This window comes from Solanum dulcamara, chromosome 4, assembly GCF_947179165.1.
Source record: "Solanum dulcamara chromosome 4, daSolDulc1.2, whole genome shotgun sequence".
Taxonomy (NCBI): domain Eukaryota; kingdom Viridiplantae; phylum Streptophyta; class Magnoliopsida; order Solanales; family Solanaceae; genus Solanum; species Solanum dulcamara.
The window spans coordinates 43,187,393-43,208,007 of record NC_077240.1 but is presented as its reverse complement, the minus strand read 5'-3'; the positions used below and the strand labels follow the sequence as shown (position 1 = coordinate 43,208,007).

The 20,615-nt window shown below is 37.2% G+C and overlaps 1 long non-coding RNA gene across 3 annotated transcripts; it reads right to left on the bottom strand.

Annotated features, from left to right (window-relative positions):
* Nucleotides 1-1,121: 1,121 nt before the first annotated feature.
* LOC129887386 (uncharacterized) lies at nt 1,122-19,208 on the bottom strand. Of its 3 annotated transcripts, none has more exons than XR_008766338.1 (5): nt 18,882-19,207; nt 18,415-18,531; nt 17,071-17,134; nt 5,337-5,399; nt 1,122-1,555 (listed from the first exon to the last, which is right to left on the bottom strand). It is a non-coding gene; the product is annotated as an uncharacterized LOC129887386 (long non-coding RNA). The 3 variants fall into 3 exon arrangements; XR_008766339.1 differs by lacking the exon at nt 1,122-1,555 and adding an exon at nt 4,469-4,683 and having other exon boundaries at nt 18,882-19,208; XR_008766337.1 differs by lacking the exon at nt 1,122-1,555 and having other exon boundaries at nt 5,089-5,399; nt 18,882-19,197.
* Between the last annotated feature and the right edge of the window lie 1,407 nt (nt 19,209-20,615).

Genomic DNA, 20,615 nt, shown 5'->3' with positions numbered 1-20,615 from the left:
GTGTGCATTGATCTCATCTTCGATCTACAGCTTTGAAAATAGGAAGAATATCTCCAAAAATGCTTCTTTCACCTCTCTCTAGTTGGTAATCGAATCATGCGGGAGCTCATTTAGCCACTTGATTGCCTCCCCAGATAGAGCCAAAGGAAATAATCTCAGAAGGATCGTTGTTTGGCCAACTCCAAGGATATATGAAGACTTTCATGTAGCAATGAAGTTCATTAAATGCTGATGTCCATCATGTCTAGAAGCTCTTTTAAATAGATCCCCTTAGGTTCAAAAACTGGAGCATGGTGGTAGTAATGGTCAACTTCACGCCTGGTGGTAGTGGAGGAAGAACTATAGCCCTAATGGCTCCGACTCCATCCATATCCGGATCATCATCCTCCAAAGCAAAGTCAATGGGCCATTGTTTCCCTCTACCTCCTAGAACTGGTGGAGAATGCTGAGGTTCCAATTAATCTTCCACATCTTCCTGATCATCCCCCAGATTATCATTGTTACGATTGTAGGCTCTAACTTGAGCCTCCGCAAGTTCTCTCACCCTTTTCGCTTCACGCTCTTGTGCATTCGTCTTTTGAATTGATTTTTGTAGCTCAGGATCGTAAGGGATCAGTGGTTCTTAAATTAAGGTTTGTAACTTCGAATCTTCGTTGTAGTTGTCTTTTCCTAATCACAATCTCTCTCCCAAACAAGAAATGAATAGAAGTGAGTTTTAACGTGTGCACTCATTAAAAGGAAAATAAGATGAACAAAACTATAATGCATGCTAGAACAATGAACGAAAATCACCTATATGTTTGCCTACTTTGTTATTCCGTCATAGTTTCTACAACCCTAGTTATGAGATTTTTCTACTCATATTCATAAGTAAAGCGTTAAGAATTGGTGTAGAATTCATTAGAACAATACTTATATTTATGCAATAACAAATCTTTGATAAATGGATGAACAACGAATCAAGAAACGAATGAAACATGTATTAACGTTTGATTCTCAAAACTGGTTCAAAACTAAGATTCATACAATGTTCAATACCCATAAATTAGTAAAATTGCGTAACCTAGAAAATAAAACATGTGCGGGTATTTATAAAGTAAAAAACCAAATCCTAAATAAAATAGAAAAACTTAAGTCAACACTGGTTCATATACACTCTTCATGGCTCGTAGTGTTGTTCACATCCCATGAAAGTTCTCCGTGGTAATTGACTTGGCTCCACAACTATGTGGTCCTCTTCTTCTTCACGGGAAATCTTCACGATCCGTGGTGGGGTTTATGGGATTTTACTTGAACTTTACAGGCAGTCTTCATCATGCTCTTCACGACCCCCTACCGTGATCCATGATGAACTCTATACCCCGTCAAGGGTCTCGTGGAGTTTTACTTGGCTAAATTTTTTTTGCTCCTTTTTTCAACATCTCTTTTTAACGGCCAGCTTTCATGGGTCGTATAAGGATTTACGGCCCGTGGTGGCACTCGTGGACACCAACTTCAGTGAATTTTCAGCAAACACTCAACAATATAGCCCAATCTCGCGCATGACGTAATTTTCCTGCAAAATAAACACAATGCATATCATATTTACAAAAACATGCTTGAAACCCACGTTAATTCACCATTTTGAGTATTAAAAGTGTCCTAAATACTCGGCACATCAGCGACCCCCACCTAGGAGGCGCTCGGAGCAAAAATGGTTGCTACTATAAAAGCGGCCACCGCTTAAGCGTTTGTCCTGTCGCTTAAGCCTCCTCTGATGACCTCGCTTTCGCGGCGCTTAGGGGTCTTAAGTGGCCACCGCTAAAGTGACCAAGGACCTCTAAAGTGGCGACAGTAGTGACTGCTACAACAAAAAGTTGGAGCACAAAGCTCCAACATCAAATGGACCCTCGAAACTCAATCGGGGTACAAATGAATAAAACCAACAGTGCAAACCTCTTCAAAACGATATTTTGGACTCAACAGAGTAGACAAAATAACCAATATAAGTCGTCTCGTCAAAATATTGACCAAAATCAACACTTACAAAGAATTCACAAACAAAGCGCCTAAAGCCACAACCTCATCCCGAAAGCCTCGAGAATCGGACCAAAGGTCTTTTTAAACCAAACTCAATTTTTCGAAACTAACTGCTGACATAATTTTAATCCGAGCATGTTTACCAAGGATGTTAACCAAAGTCGAACTTTGACTAAAATTTCAAAACTAAAACACCAAAAAGCACAATCAACGAAAACACCGAAACCTGAATCAATCATCACACTAGACCAAACTAACCATTTCGGAGCTGATGAAACTGATGGAATCTTCATTCGACATCAGAATCTCCGGATGTTGACTAAAGTCATCTCTTTCAAATCTTAAACCTAAAAAATGGCCAAACCAACTCAAAACTCACCTGATCTCCTCAGGAAGTGTGCCACCCATCCCAATACCATATAAATGCTACAAGGAAGCTATGGGAAGGAAAAAAATAGTAAGAGATCGCAAAAACACGAAAATGACCACGAGGATCATTACACCACCGCTATTCTAGTTGGTATACTTAATTTTTTTTATAATTTATAATAACTAAACTCCTATGTCCTCACGTAAGCTAATAATTAGCCATCAAAAACCTAAAAATAGAAACAAAATCAATTATTTTAATTTTTATAGAATTGAAATTTAAGTTCTGACTGGTCATATTATTTGCAAAAGATATTTAGAATGCGAATACGATTTTTATAAATATGATTTATGCTTTCTATTTTTCAAGAGCTGTCAAAATTACTCAACTTAACTAATTTATTTGGAACATACAATCAAATCCGCTTTAAAAAAATAATATCTTGATAGTCATATAATATTGTAGATTAACCTCATATACTAGCTACTGCATATTATTATAGATATTCTTTTTCAATCTATTTGAAATTTTTGAATTTAAAGTTGAAATTTAAGATAAAATTATGTTTAGTTGTATTTTTCATAATTAGTTATATTTGGTTTCAATTTACTTTTTCTAAAATATATGAAATGTGATTAAATATGCAATCAAATTTAAATGAGATAATATTTTGTAAGAAAAAAATTAAGGTACAAATTGAAAAATTAATATGTTGACATTTTGCCTTGTTTCATTATTTTTCCTTTTTTGGTTAAAATCATTTTGTGCCCATGAAAAGCAGCCATGCACTGCGCACAAGCACACGTAACACTAAATAATATACGAAATGATATAATTGACCTCTTTTCACTATGATAAATGTGATATATAGCAATAAAATTATTAGCTACGATGTGAAAATTGTCGCTAATTTTTTATTTTTAATGACAAAAATTACATTTTAAGCTTAAATACACGGGACACATATTTTTAGTGACAAAACTTAAAAATTCGTAGCAAAATTTTGTCTGCCAAAACTTTTCCATTTAAATGAATTGACACCACTTATTGAATACTATTAGCCACGAATTGAAAGTTATTAGTGATACATTGTTTTTTCAGTAATGATGTTTTCAATTAGCGGCAAATTATTTTCTGTCCCTAATTTATTTAAGTTTTGGATACGGAAATTTTTTGTCGCAAAAAATATATTGATACATTGGTGACATTATTCTCTTTAAGTTAATTAAATTTTGTCGCAAAAAAATATATAGATATGTTAGCAACAAATTATAATTTGTCCTAAAATTAGTTAAATATTGGACAAAAATTTTTTGTCGAAAAACATATATTGATACACTAGTGATAAATTATTTGTTGTCATAAACCTAGTTAAATTTTGAATATGAAAAAAAAATCAAAAACAAATACATTGATATAGTAGCGACAAACTAGAATTTATAGTTAATCACTGGAAACTTCAATTGCAAATTTTTATATACAATTGTGACCTTAATTGTTATAATTAATAGTTTAAACAATTAGGGACAAGTGTATTATTTTCTCTATTAACCTACAATTTAGTTACAACAAAATTGTCACCGAAAAAATATATGTTTAAATGGCTGACCTTTTTGTAGTTAAAATGTGCGATTATTGGCTATGAAAAAAAGTTCGTTGTCACAAGTTATAAGATTATTAATTTTAAACACATTTTTAACCAACACAAAAAAAACTTTTAAAGAAATATTATATATACTCACCACACAAGCATAATTGTTTTTAAAAAAATATTAGACCATATTGCAAACAATCAATATAAGCTACAACACATAATAAAAAAACATAAAATATCTAAAAACCATTAAGATAGCTTGAACAAAAAATAATTACAAGCAAGGCCTCCAAAACTATTAAGAGTCTCAACAAAAAAAAAAAAATATTTTTTCATACAAATGTACAACAAAAGGCATCTGTGAGAATGTGCTTATTAAGAGCCATTGAAACTATTATAGCTAATAAAAGTCATATATTTATTTCAAACTAGTATTACGATAAAATAAGTCAGAAAACAAGATTTTTTTATAATGCATTAAAAAAAATACTAGTTTACGATGATCAGTAACACTCACCTTTATTGTTACGATAGTTTGTAGAATTTCCACAAATATATACGGCATTTATTCAACAGACGCTACAATTAACATGTAGACACCATAATCAAATCAAAAAACTCATATAAACTTCCAACCAGACTCAACGGAGATATCGAGACTTCCAACCGAGGCGATCTCGATGAAAAGTGAATCCCACACCTAAAATTTGATTAAAGTAAAATTTCACAAGGGGGCTCGGAATGAATCCGAAAGCCTTGAAATCTGCACAAAAGGTCCTTCTAGACCAAACTCAATGTTACGGAGCTAATAGAATCGTCAAAATTGCATTCTGAAGCTGTTTACCTAAAGTTTTAACTGAAGTCGACAATTTAAGTTTCAAAAGCCCCAAAACATGAAAACTTGCATAAAAATTAAATGAGCGATCAGGTGACCAAACTATCATTCCCAGACTTGGGATCGCTATGAGAACACTCTAAACGATGAAAAAAATTCTATAAAGAGGAAATAACTGTCACGACCCGACCTAGGGCCTCCTAGTCATAACACGACGATTGAAATCCCAAAGAACCCCAACCAAGCCTCTTAGCATAACATTCATGAGCATACATAAGGTAAATATGCTATAAACTAAATCATGATATAGAAGCAACATCTCAAATAGAACATAAGTCTCAAAACGAGAAAGCGGAAACATAAACTCTATATTATCTAACATGCCTTTACTAACTCGATGAGGCTGACTCGATAGGGGCATAAGACAAGTCCCTAGCTCCCCATGACAACATAAGTGTAATGATAAAGTTAAAGACAACATGAAGTAAATGTTTTGTCCTTAGAACATGAGAACTCACCAACACAAGACAATAACAAGCACTAGCCACAAGTGGGTGGAGGATGAATGTGATCGTCGGATCCTACATTATGATACAATGTAGGCAAAAAGTATGTTTTAATATATAGAATGCACTAAGTATGTGAGAAGATGCATGAACAATAAGCATAGGACAATAGTCAATATGAATCATGGATGCAAGACCAATACCTTAAAAACACGAATAAAGTCATGAAAACATTAAACATTATAATCATTGGTCAATGAATCAAAATACCATCATAAGTATTTACATATGTGGGTGATAACCATAACCGACATTAAGACCATGCGAGCTATTACATGAAATTTGATGATCCCACATCGAGAAGGGGGGAGGCTACTTGCCAAGGTAGGCTCCATCCAACATTATCATCATTGAGCGCTATATGTGGATCCATTAGCTAGGCCATAAAGGCAATCCTACTATGACAACGTAGTTCAAGAGACTAGAGGTTGCTACTATATCAACCCACTGAATACATATCATAATTATAATCATAAGTCATGTTTGCATAAATCATAAGCTTTTCATAATCATACTTCATAACCTTGTTCATAGGAATAGCTCATTAAGGATCTCAAGTCACCTTTTTGTTATGGTCTTAAGTCACCATGAAGGATCTTGAGTCACCTTTTTCATTAGTTCATTATCATGCAATGTGGGGGTAGGCCTTCCATCATTATAAATCCTTTTACATATAGACATCATTAGGGTCTTCGGTCACCTTCCTCATTAAGTATCCTAAGTCACCCTTACATTAACTTACTTGAAAAATCATCGTATCATCATTCATAATCTTCTTTGCATAAAGCATCTTTAATCTCATTCATAAAGCTTTCATAGAATATAACTTGAAAATCGTGATCATAACTCATCATAATTGAAACTAGCATATAGCTTGGGTCATTGAAATTCAACATGAAATCATGCAAGATGATGTAAATTATGCATAATTAGGCTAATAACATTGGAATATATTATAATTGAGAAGACCCAATATAAATCATGAAATTAGTTTAATTGAATACATCATAAGAGAATTTGAGAAGAAATTGTTGGAATTCCATGGGTGAAAGGTACCCATGGATGAAGTCCCCACATACCTAGATCTTGATGAGCCCTATATTGAAGAGAATGGAAGCTTGCCCTTGAAGAAATCCCTTGAATTGCTTGATGGAGAAGAAGACTCTTGGGAGGGAACCTTAGAGAGAGTTATTTGAATTTCGGGGAATTATGGTGAGAATGAGAGCGTTAAGGGAATTTAGGTTAGTTAATAGGTAGGAATATAGTCCCAAACCGTCCATGTACATTAATAAAATATAGAGAATGACCAAAATACCCCAACTTAAAACTGATTCTGAAACTCAGGACGGACCATCACCACAGCCCGTGAAGGTCAATAGGGACCGTACTGGGGCCATGGTGTTGTACTTAGCTTATGGGAAAGGGCCCTTGAAAGAGGTGCCCACCACGAGACCCACCACGGTCCATAAAGGGCAATACGATCCGTGGTGGTTGGAACGTGGTCCCTGACTTGGAAAGAGTTCTAAGGGTCTCTTGGAGGAGGTCATCATGGAGGGCACCATGGCTTGTGGTCCCTTGTCGTGGTCCTTTCCCTGCAGGTTCTGAACCTCCACCACGGTAGCACACCACGAACCATGGTGATGAATACGGTCCGTGCTGGCCTTCGTGGTCATCACCTGGTGCCAAAAACTGAAATTTTTTGGGAATTCGTCTTTTGAACCTCGTTTTAAGACTTTCCAAATTCCGAGGTCTTACAATATCTTATCCTTGGGAACATTCGTCCTCGAATGGGACTCAAGCTAGCATGAATGGAATAGGAAAGGAACATAACAGCCCAGCATGAATGCAAAACATCTTAAAAATGCATAAAACATGAAATTTTCAATCTCAAGCTAAAGCATGACTTTAAAACTCATTTTATGAACATGAATACATATGAAACCATGAGAAGAACTTAAACACATGATTTGGGCTAAATGGATCATGAAGGAACTAAATACCTCCACTAGGCACGAAAGAAAAGAGATGAGGATATCGGGATATCATATCGACTTTGGCTTCCCATGTAGCACCCTCAACCTCTTGGTTCCTACATAACACTTTAACTGAAGGTACTTCCTTGTTCCTTAACTTTTTCACTTGCCGATACAAGATCTCAATTGGGAGCTCCTCATAAGAAAGACTCTCTTTCACCTCCATGATGTCTAATGGCACAATGGATCTAGAATCACCAATAAACTTCTTCAACAACGACACATGAAACACCAGATGCACCGACGCCAAATCTATCACGACCCAACCCCGTAGATCATGACGAATGTCCAAGCTGGACACTCGCGTATACCCTTGATAACCGTAAGCAAACCTGTCGCTTGTTTGGGTCACAATGTATCAGTAGGCAACACAACTTATGAGCTGATGAGGCTATCGTAGCATGTGGGATCGTCCCATTATAAACACGTACGCGAGCTGACAAGGTTGCCACGACAAAGGGAACGTCCCAAAGCATAAGTCATACAGACACAACTGAACACACATATATACACAACCCACACACGTATCTACAGACCTCTAAGAGTACTAGTGATAACATATGGAGGGACAGGACCCCCGCCGTACTCCTGAATAAACAAATATATACACTGAAAGATCAGTACTAAAATTAGGCTCCGATACAATGGAGCTTTTTCCAAAACCGCTGAGTGGAGTCCTAGGCTGGCGGATCCCCAAAACACGCGTCGATACCTGCGGACATGAAACGCAGCCCCCCCCCTAAAAAAAAGGGGGTCAGTACGACATATGTATTGAGTATATAAGGCGTAAGAACATTAAGTACAAATGAATTACGAAAGCAGTCTTAATAATTGAATGCATGTGTAGCCAATATGTGATATTGTCCACATATCCCTGTATAATTGAGTTGGGTTCTATGGCGTATGGTGTGCATAGATTATAGTATAACCGTTCGTGCTGTGGAACGTACAACCCAATCCATGTATATAGCAGGTTAGTGCCGAGGAACATTTGGCCCGATCTCTATACCTATAACACGTTAGTGCCGAGGAACGTCCGGCCCGATCCCTATACATATAATACGTTAGTGTCGAGGAACATCCAGCCCGATCCCTATACATATAATATGTTAGTGCCGAGGAACATTCGACCCGATCCCTATACATATAATACGTTAGTGCCAAGGAACGTCCGGCCCGATCCCTATACATATAATGTATTAGCATATACGTAAAACTTGGTATCATATCAGACATCCCTCGAATATCATCATAAGGCATGTCAAAGAGCCTTTAAGCATAGGAGCTTACACATCCAATCACTACTCAGCCTATAGAAGGCTCAAGGGTAGTAGCTTAACTACTTTTAAGACTTCTAGCATTCAGGAGTGAACACGAGTTATGTTCGGAACTTATGAATGGAACTGCCTCCAAACTCGTATCATATATCAATTCACTTATATTTAAGACATTCCAAAAGAAAGGAGAGGCAAGCTTTACATACATTACTTTTCATCATATAGGAGCCTCACAAGGTACAAACTCAGCTATCGCAGAAGTTCTAACATCAAGAAGTGAATAAGATTTATGTGTTATACTTGGGGTTCTATGAATGGAATTATCCCCACATTTCATATACGAACCACTTATGGCTAAGACATGCCAAGAGACAAGAAGGATAGCTCTACATGCTCATCACTTCCTAACGTATGGAAGGCTTGAGAAGCCCTAGTTCAATGACTGTAAGAATGCTTTCATCAAGAAGTAAATAAGGACCGTGAATTACGCTTGGCATTTATGAGTAGATTTACCCTCAAGCTCACATCATTCATTACTTAACTTGAAGACATGCCAAAAGAAAGGAAAGGGTAGATTCACATACCTATTATGGGTTAATCGCATCCAGACTCGCTTCGCTACTCCTTTAACCTATTTAACACGAAAGTAATTCTAAGGTTAGTGACCTTCAACTTTCCAGCTTGTAATTCTACCACCAATTACCCATAGGAACCAATCCCTTATCCATTTCCTTAGACTAGTTTATTACTAGTTCCGAATTTAGCGGAAATCGAGCAACATCTCCCTATAACTTGCCCTATCCAAACTTCTGTTTTCACCTCCAAACCTTAGCAGCCACATTAACAATAACAACCAGCAGCTATACAACATTGAATTACGACAATACGATGCAATACAAGGTCCCAACGACTCGCCCAAAATCATTATACCAAAATAGGGTTTTTAGTCTTTATTTCGTAAAATCTTAACCACACCAAAATGGAGGGTTACATGGCTGCAACAAGCAGCCTATACAGTCATTTTTAACCATGTTCCAGCCCTGCAACACTACAAAACAATGCCCAACACAACACCACAATAACAACGACTCTAACCAAACTTTAACCCGTTAGAATAACGTCAAATCAGCCCCTACATGACCTGTAACGTTCTTTGATCGTAACATGTATATTTTCATGTTTCCAATACATATTTATACCTTCATAACATGTCCAAACGCTTAAACAAAACGTGGGAGAAGAGAACCACACCATACCTTGCCAAAAATCACCTTTGGAAGCTCTTTAACATGCTGAAAGTTTGCGGGTTGTTCGCATCACTTCTTTGCTGCCCCAAATAGTTAATTTACGTTATTAATACCTTCCTTTCATCGTAGTACACCATAGATAATTAATTCACGGAACGAAATCGGAAAGCGTACCTCAAATTGGCCAAAGCCATGGCTGCCGTAGCTCTCTCCCTCTCTACATTTTTCTTTTCTTTTTCCAAGTTGAAAGATGAAGTCTAAATGAAAGACTAATCATCTTTACATGTATTTATACACTCCCTTAGAGTGTGACACGTGGCAGCCCCCTAGGGCGCCACCTCATCCATGCGGTCACTCACATGCAGCCACATGGCAGTGGGGTCCACCCCAAGCAGGTGAGTCACCTACTTGGTCCAAGTAGGTGCATCACCTACTTAGTCCAAGTAGGTGCTACGCCTCCTTCTGTCTCTTCCGTGGGTTCATAATCTCGTCTTACTTTAAGAGCCTATGTATTTCTTGCTACTTAAGCTCGACGTGTACTCAAGTAGCTTAGTTATGTAAGACTTCTTAGTCGGTAGCTTATGCAAGCAAGTCGAGTTCCATGACTTGTTATTTGGCCTCCAACTCCTTTCAAATTCTTATAACTCTATTTCCAACATTCCCTATTATGGGGCATCACATCCTTCCTTCCTTAGAGTTATTTGATAACGTTTAGATACTTTGGGACACGTGGCAACTTTTAAGAATCTTAAGAAAATGTTCTGAGGCACAAAAGTATGGGGCATAACAAAATCAGTAGGCAAATCCAACTCATAAGCCACCTTACCAATCCGTTTCAAAATCTAATATGGGCCAACATAGCGAGGACTAAGCTTCCCTTTCTTACCAAAACACATCAGACCCTTCATGGGTGAAATTTTCAAGTAAACCCAATCATTAACTTCAAATTCAAGTTCTCTTCTTCTCACACCTCAATAGGAATCTTGTCATCTTTGGTCTGTCTTTAATCTATCTCTAACGAGTCTAACTTTCTCCATAGCCTCAAATACCAACTCGGGTCCTATCAAAGCAACTTCATCAATCTCGAACCAACCAATAGGAGATCTACACCTCCTATCATACAAAGCCTCAAAAGGAGCCATCTCAATGATAGATTTACATTGCTTACTTTTATGCATTATTTTGAGTTAAAGAATGACATATTTTATGTCTTAATTGAGAGAGGAGTTTGAGTATATATTGAGTTGAGAAGTCTATTATTTACTGATTTTTAGCATAACCTTTATTAAGTCTAAATGAGTTTTGAGTAATTATGCATTTGTAGATACTGAGCTGTGAAATCAAAAGCTATACATTATATCTTTACTGAGTTTGAGAAATATATTATTTTCAAAGACAATGTAATGAGTTGAGGAGAGTTGAATAAGACTGAGTAAAGTTCAATGAGACAAATGAGATATTATTTTGAGTATTTTCACTCACTTGAATTCATGAGAATAACAATATATTCAGGGAGTAGTATTGGGCATCGATTCAGGAAAGAGTATAGAACAACTCAAATCTCGTAAACTACGTAGTGAGCGTAGGATAGGATCGTACTGTTGGTTCGGACAACTCCTCACTTCAGTCCCTGATACAGACTTTTATTAGATCCATGAGATGAGTTGCGTCCCTTACCCTGGCAAGGTATTGGATCATCATGAGGCTCATAGTGATGATTTCAGTTAGAGAAACTCTAAAAGAGTAAAATATTATTTTTCTACTGAGTTGCATTTTCTTATTTATATTTTGTAAAGCATTATCTTATTCATATATTGCATTCTTTATTATGTTGAGTTAATTCATTATTGATTCCATTGACTACTCTTGAGTAAGTTTCCTTTCAACTATTTTACATACCATATATTCCATGTACTAACGTTATTCAATGTTGCATCATTTTATGATGTAGATACAGGTAATAGAGATATCAACAAGCTCATCGTTGAAGATCAGTTTCATCCTAACTTTTGGTTAGACCTCCTTGTATTCAGAGGAACTCTTTGGTCATTTATTTTAGTCATTACTTATTAGTACTTTGAGGTAGTCATGGGGCTATCCCAATACCTATTCAGAGTTAGAAGCTTCATAGATTAGACATTGACAGAGTATTGGGTATATTTTCAATTTCAGATATTATGTTTTAAAATTGTTCCTTTATCTAAATATTGAGTATTTGTGACTAAATTTGATAAGTTGCATTTATTTTCCTTGCATGCCCATCATTGTTAAAGTATTTTCTAATTGAGTTGAATCTTCTGTTAAGTAGTTAGCTAGGACAAGGATTCACTTCGAAACTAGGAATGGTTTCTGAGTCCAATTTGTTCTTTTGTCGATGGGGCCTTAAAACAAAATGAAAAATAAGAAAAATGATTCATTCGCCTTTCTAAGAAGAGTAGGATCTTTGATTGATTTGTCCTTCCCCCTCCTTTCTTAGTAGATTATTAGCCTAGGGAATGCCTAATGAGTAGACTCGGAGCGTGACAAACTTGGTATCAGAGCATGGAGTTCAAGAGTCCTAGGATGTCTATGAAGTCGGGTCTAGTTAGCTCCTACTCCTCTTTTAACATAGGATCCTTCTTGGTCCTTTTTACATGACATTCTTGACTGCCTCCGGTTCGGTAGGTCGGTCGCCCTCTACCCAGTGACTAGCCCAACTATGGAGCAAGGTGTACACCGCCACGTCGAGACTCTCTTTCGAAAGTGAGATACCAGCTTTCATAAGAGGGAAATATCACTCTGTTATGCAGCAGGGTAGTGTTCATCTAACTAGAAATTTGGATGAGTGGCAAAGAAAAGACGTGCACGCTAGTCTATCAGAAGGAGAAAGCGAGGGAGTGAGGTATCAGTGTGAAGCGCGCCACATCTACGATGGGTAGGCTACATGACTTCCAGAAATTGTCTCACTTATTTCATACTCCAATTCGTGCAATAGAGTTTAACTCTATAAAAAAAGCTTTTCTAACTCATTTGTTTCACGTTTTCAGATCATGCCTTCAAAGCGCACTCTTAGTCATAGGAACGTTGCCGATAATGAGATTCCACCAACTGCTATGCCTCCACTATTTGGAATGCAGACTAGGAACATAGCCCATGTGGCTGAACAGGAGAATGAGAATGGAACTCAGGAGGTTCCACAAAAAAGACATGAGAAAGTGAGGAATTTAAACTGACTAGTGAACTACGAGTAGGAACCTACGATCTGTAAAAGGTTCTCTGAGTCGTAGGTGGGACTGGTAGGTCCCTCAACACTTGGCAAAAATCTGAGTTTCTAAGAATCATAATACGAGTGGCTTCTACGACTCATAAAAGATTCTATGGATCATACAAAGGGTCAGGAGAAGGAGCCCTAAGCCAGTCTTGAAACCCTACTCCACGAATGGGTTTCCATGAATCGTCAAAAAGTCTATGGCCCATAAGGTCCCCTCAAAGACTCGATGTCACATTCCGGTAGATACTGGAATGCGCACAAGTTCCTACGACTGGTCTTATGACCCTTACCAAGTTTGACGAGCCGGAGGACAGTCCATAGACCCCAAGCTCTAATTCCCTCTATGGAAATCTACGAGAAGTTCCCACGACCCGTCTTAAGGTCTATGACTCATAGAAGGGTGGTCGTAGACCCATCAAGTCAAGAACCAACCAATGAAGTTCAATTTTGGGCCTTCGTCCTATGATTTGTCTTCTACATTCCATAGGAAGCTCTATGGTCCGGAGAACGATCTGTGGCTACCTAGATCAGTTTTTAATGAAGGGTAAAATTGTCTTTTCCCTCATTTTTCAAATCAAAACCCTAACGTTTTGAGACTAATTTAGGTCCCTTATCAATATTGAACATGCCTTTTCTTTCATTAATACTTAGTATATTTGAGAGCAATGATTAGAGAGGAGAAAAGCTAAGGTTCAAAATTAACACTTAGTATATTTTGAGAGCAATGATTAGAGAGGAGAAAAGTTAGGGTTCAAGCGTTTCAACCAAGTTTTTCGAATTTCGTTCAGATCATAGATCTTTCAAGTATGTAAGGCTAATCACAACGTGGAGTAAGATTGTCCTCATGCCCTACATCTTTGTTCAGATAGTGTGAGTTTGAGTTTCAATCTCATTAAACTGAGTTTGAATTAATTATGTAAATCTTTTATTATGTTCCCTGTATAATTACTGATATTTAGATTATTCCTACGAGTTCAAATTTTTGAAATTGTTGTTCATGTTCGCATTCACATGAACCCTGGTTGAGTATCTACACTGTTTACTTTTCTATTCTATTTTGAGTTAAAGAATGGCATATTTTATGTCTTTATTGAGAAAGAGTTTGAGCATATATTGAGTTGAGAAATCTACTATTCACTGATTTTGAGCATGATCATTATGGAGACTAATGAGTTTGAGCATTGCACATTGATTTTTGAGAGTGAGATTGAGAACTAAAAGTTACATCTTATGCATTTACTGAGTTTGAGAAGTGTAGCTATATTTATTGAGAAGACTTGAGTTGATAAGAGTTGAGCTAAACTGAGTAAAGTCCAATGAGACTCGAAGGCCCCTCCGAAAAGGCGGAGGCCAGCTGACCTAGGAACCCTTGTAGAGGCGGCCAACACTCCGTAGGTGCGAGCCTAGGCTCCGCAGGAGCGGCTACACCAGCTACTGTTGCACCAGCACTTGGGATTAAAATACCAAGTCTTTACCGGACCCTCAGAATTTGCTCGGGATCCCACCAATGCAAACAGAATATGCAACCCACTCAAAAAACACATTTCAGACTCAACAGAGCTAACAAAACTTCAAACTGAGGTCTTCTCAACAAAAAGTGGGTACCACACCCAATTTCAATTTTTAGCCGCTTTCCACAGGGGCTCGAGATTAGACTGAAAGCCCCAAGAACTGTACAAAAGGTCCTTTTAGACCAAATTCGGTGTTCTAAAGCTAACATAGCTGTTAGAATTCCCTTGTGAGGTTGTTTACTTGAAGTTTTGACCAAAGTCAACCATTCAAGTTTCAAAAGCTCCAAAACACAAAAATATGCATAAAAACCAAAGGAACGACCAGGCGACCGAACGACCAGTGCCGACAAGTCATAAATGACTTGAGGTTGCTATAGGAACGCTCTAAACGACGAAAAAAAGGCATTAACACAAAAATGACTTGGAGGGTCATTATAACATCCACTACTAAATATGACTTTCATTTGCAAAAGTAAGAGTCATAAAGTACTTGAAGGCTAAAATAAAACCTAGGCTCTGTGGACTCAAACCACCCAACCAAAAAGCGACAACATCTACTATATAAGGCCTCAAACGAGGCCATCTGAATAATCAAATGGTAGTTGTTGTTGTACGCAAACTCTGCCATAGCCAAATACTGGTCCTACTAACCTCGAAAATCTAAAACACAAGCACACAACATATCCTCCAACACCTTAATAGTACATTTCGACTGCCTGTTGGTCTACAAATGGAAAGTTGTGCCAAGTTCAACGCGAGTACCCAACTCCTCTTGAAAAGTCCTCTAAAAGATGAAAGTGAAATGAGAAACCCTATTTGAGATTATAGACACAGGTACCCCGTGAAGACGAACCACCTCCCAAATATAGATATGAGCCATCAAAATACAATATATAAGTTGCACTCATAAACCTTCAACTGCCTCGATGCATATGCAATAACGCGCCTTGCTGCATCAAAATACACCAAAAACCAACATCAGATGCATCACAATACACCATGAAGCCCTCTCCCCCAACTGGAAGAGTCAAAATAGGAGCGATGGTAAGCAACAACTTGTGTTTCAGAAAGGTCATCTTACACTCCTTTGACCATTCAAGAGGAATATCCTAGCGAGTCAACCAAGTCAACGGTGCTCAATAGTGGAAAAATCCTCTACGAACTGTCTGTAGTAACCCGCTAATCTGACGAAGCTACGAATCTTAGTAACTGAGGTGGGCCTAGCCCAATCACGAATAACTTCAATATTCGTCGAATCCACATAATGCCATCCTTGGACAGCACGTGCCCCAAGAATGCTATAGACTCAAGCCAAAACACACACTTTGAGAACTTGGCATTAAGTCTTTGATCTCTCAAAGTCTGGAACACAGTCCTCAAATGTTGTCCGTGCGCCTCCCTACTCCACTAGTATACCAATATGTCGGTGATGAACACAATGAAAAAGGAGTCAAGATAAGTCATGAGTATACGTGTCATCAAGTCCATCAATGCCACTGGCATTTTTCAACCCAAAAGACATCACTAGGAACTCATAGTGGATGTATCGAGTCCTAAATACAACCTTAGGTATGACTGCCACCCTAATCCTCAATTGATGGTAATCAGATCTCAAATCAATTTTAGAAAACAACAAGGAACCTTGAAACTGGTCAAACAAGTCATCAATACGAGGCATAGGATAATAGTTCTACACCATCACCTTGTTCAACTACTTATAGTCAATACACATCCTCATAGATCCATCCTTCTCCTTCACAAACAAGACCGGGGCTCCTCAAAGTGACACACTAAGCTAAATGAATCTCGTACCTAAGAGATCCTTAAGTTGAACACTGAGTTCTATGAGCTTTGCGAAGGCTATACTATAAGGCAAAATAGAAACAGGATTAGTGTCCGGCTCAAGGTCTATTGCAAAGTCAATATCACACTCTGGGGGAAGGCTAGGTAGGTCTACGAGGAACACATCCACAAGCTCTCACACTATGGGAACTGAATCAACTGTAGGGCCTTCCCTACTAACATCTCGGACATAAGCAAAGTAAGCTAAACACCCATTAGCAACCAATCTTTGCGTCTAGATATAAGAAATATCCCAGTCGGTGTTGTCACGCCCAAAGCCAAGAGGGGTAGACAAGAAACCTATGAGCACATGTTATACAATTAACCGGTACTAAGTGGAGAGAACTATTCATAAGACGATATTAAAGGACTATGCATAAACATTATTGTCCATCTAGCCGCACAACTACAATAAACAATTGAGACTATTACTACACATGATAATTTTACATTGTCCAAAAAGCCTCTAATAGAATTTGTAACGATACACTGACATCCATTTGCTCCAGATAAGGAAAGAGCTTACCAACTGCTTGTTGAATATGTAGTGGGTTCCTAACATGGAAGCCTGCTAGCCTGTAAACCCGGTACTGCATTTACAGAATGCAACACCCCCGAACATTAGGACGTCAGTACATATAAAACATGTATTGGTATGTAAAGCAGACAGAATAACTGGTAGGCACGTACATATAATCATATAAATCAGATTTTAAAACGATAGACTTATATATGAGCGTACAAGTAACCAACATATAATATAGAATTGTAACCTATATACTAGTCTTATTAGCATATCATACTCCAAAGTGCTAATGATGAACAACTACGGATGTACAATTAGAAACTTTAGTATGAAATTATAATTCATGAAGAACTTTATTAGCTTAACATATAATGTGTTATACCTTGTTCGTTATTTTATGTCACCTAACGGTTTGCCTAGATGATGTCGTGGCAATTTTTAATACAAATGATCATATGATGGCCTACCAAAGGCGATCTATGGCAAATTTATGGCTTGTGTTGCCTAAATACTCATGGTTGTGATTTCATACACATTTAAATGAGGTATGACACAAGGTGCGCCCTTTGTGGGTTCGCATATGAAGGTCTTGCCCGCCGGCCATATGTGCCATATATTGGCTCGAGTTAGGGGAACCGATGCATGGCATTCCGACTGACTCCAAATGCAAATAATGCCACAAGGGAGGGTACGCCACAATCTTTGGGCTCACTATAATGGTCTGGTCTGAATCATGTACCAGAATCACGTCGCGCATGGGTGTCAAGTAAAACCTATGAATACCCTCCCCTCGATAAGGGTAGATTTTATCAAGTGATGCCTTCAAGGTCTATGACAAGTAGATTACGATAAAATCATTTTGCCTCTTCAAGTATAATATTTGTATAACACTTGGCTTCTTTAATCACGATATCTAATTATGATAGCAGTAGTTCTTAGTTTTATTTTATGCCTATGTTGCCAATGAAATCAAATATACAAGTGAAATTGTGCAATGGCCATATATTCTTATTTATAACACGTGATAGATATACCGTATGACTCGTAAGAATTTCGAGTAAAGACATTTACAGTCATGCGAAACATTATGAGTACTCAACTCGAAGGAGTAATACGAATATTGCAACTTCAATAGATAGACGTAAGTTGTGAAGACAAGAAAGTTCAAGTGGGACGAGAATATAGATATTTTGACCATATTAGACATAGAGTCATGTGTTTGACATGTAGAGAGTGAAGGATATATTCACATATATCAAGTAAACTATACTGACTCTTTTAGGAGAAACAAGTGACTAATTAAGGTTGTGCCTTAACGGCGGAGAAAGTTTTAGCTTTACATACCTTTGGTACCTTCCTAGTTAATGGTAGTACCACATGTCTCCAACAACTCGACCTGCGAGGGTGTAGCCTTTACATAGCCCACTATTACCTTTTATCATCCAATAGGCAACAAATTTACTACAAAAATAATATATGCGTTCATCAATAACCTGTAGATTCATCCAATAATTTACCCCAATGTTTTTCACTTATGTTCAAATCCAATCAAATTCCTTAACAATCATTGGGAACAAATTCTTTATTTTTTTAACTTACAAAGTTCGATATTAAATCTGCCCCATCAATAGAAACACCCAAACACTCCACCTTTATCATAATTTTATCTTTTCCCATTTTCACGAACCCTAATTAATAAGACCCATTTCAAGAGCTAGTACGAAATTCAAATCAAGTGATGACTACCACTTTATAGTACCTCCCAAATATGTAATCTATAATTGAATTCGAGTATAGGGTAGAGAAATTACCTAATTGAAATCAAATTTCAACTTGAACTCTTGATAAATTTCCAAAATTCTTGAATAATGATGGATAGTTGTCTATGAGATATGGCCACTGTACGCCCGTTATTCCTGAGAATTATTGATCAACTTTTGAGTTCTCCTCACGTGAATCCTCTGAAGAAGTGAGGCAGAAAGTACTTGATGGTTATTTTCCTTTGCTGGAAAGATTTCCCAAGGGAGAGTGCCTTTCTTTTCTCTCCCTTTTGTTATTTACTTCACCTAGACTTTAATAGGAAAATAATAACGACCCACTTACCAAGTGTTGATATGTTAAATGAGGGTCACTTAATTTCCTTTTTTCCAGCAATCCATAAAATGACCAAATGCCCACGAACAACCAAATAAAACATTATACTTGATACTTACACACAGTATAGTAGTGCACTTGGGAAAAATCCTCACGTAGACATCTTTGTATACCTCTTTTATTATTTTCAAATCATTATTTGTATTTCCTCTGGAACTTCTTAAATATCAATCTGTTTATGCCGCTAGGAGGTTGACTTAAAGGCCATTAATTTGGTATACAGTGCACTACATAACCTTTCCTAGATTAGGATTTTTAACCGTCTAAAGTATAAAATTAAATTCGGATTATTTTTTTGGAGGCGCTACATCCTCCCCCACTTAGGATCATTCATCCTCGAATGATGCTTGTAACTTAATTCGAGTTCCGAAATTACCCAAGATATTTATGAGATCACCCAGTCAACTTCCATTTCACTTCACCCATCTTAAGGCCTTAAAATTTGGCTCTCCTGAAATATCCAAAAATTTTGACAGAGTTTCCTTTGTATATAGGCCTATTGAAAACCTGTCAGCTAGCCAGAACACATACATATACGCTTCACAGAGCATCACAACTATTATTATACTTAATAAATAATATACGAGGCTCCATTTGGCCTTATACTCGCACCAACGTTATAACAAATACAGAAGTTTACCTTATACTCTGCATCTGGAAGCTGCATCCATGTAAGACTCTAGAATCATAGGCGTCACAATAAATAGAATACATGAAAGATACAAATGAAGCTCCTCTTGGCCCTATACTTTTACAAGATGTCTTATGAAAAGTAACATACTTACTATAACTCACCTGAGTACTACAATTGAGAGTCAGAGATAAAAACACAAATTACATCCTTTGATCGTTGGCATAGTGTAGACATTTGGAATGCCAGGTGCAACATAGCTAGCTCTGGAATTTAACTTACCTCTTAGGACATTGGGTCGATCTATAAATGCTATTTTAAGGTTTCTATACCAAGGGCTCAACTGGTGGTTATTCCTTCTTTTTTAGTAACAAATGACTTGGGTTCTTGACAATCTCTTGGACAATCGAATGGGATACCTTTCTTTACCTTTGCATATGGATGACTAACCGTATCCTTTTACTTAAAAAGATATATGTTAAGGAAAATAACATTGAAACAATTAAGTAATATAGAAATTATAGCACATAGGAAATTAAGCACAAAGAATACGTAATTATGTAAACATGCGAGTCACAAAGAAGGGGCTTTGATCTATAAACGTGTAAATCTAATACACATGTAACTCATGAACTAGTGAACTATAGGAGCATGTATATGAACATGTAAACTATAAAATAGCATGTAAACAAGTAAACCATAAAGCAAATGAATTATGATGTGAAGAAGCATATCATATGATTTCATAAACAAATAAGCT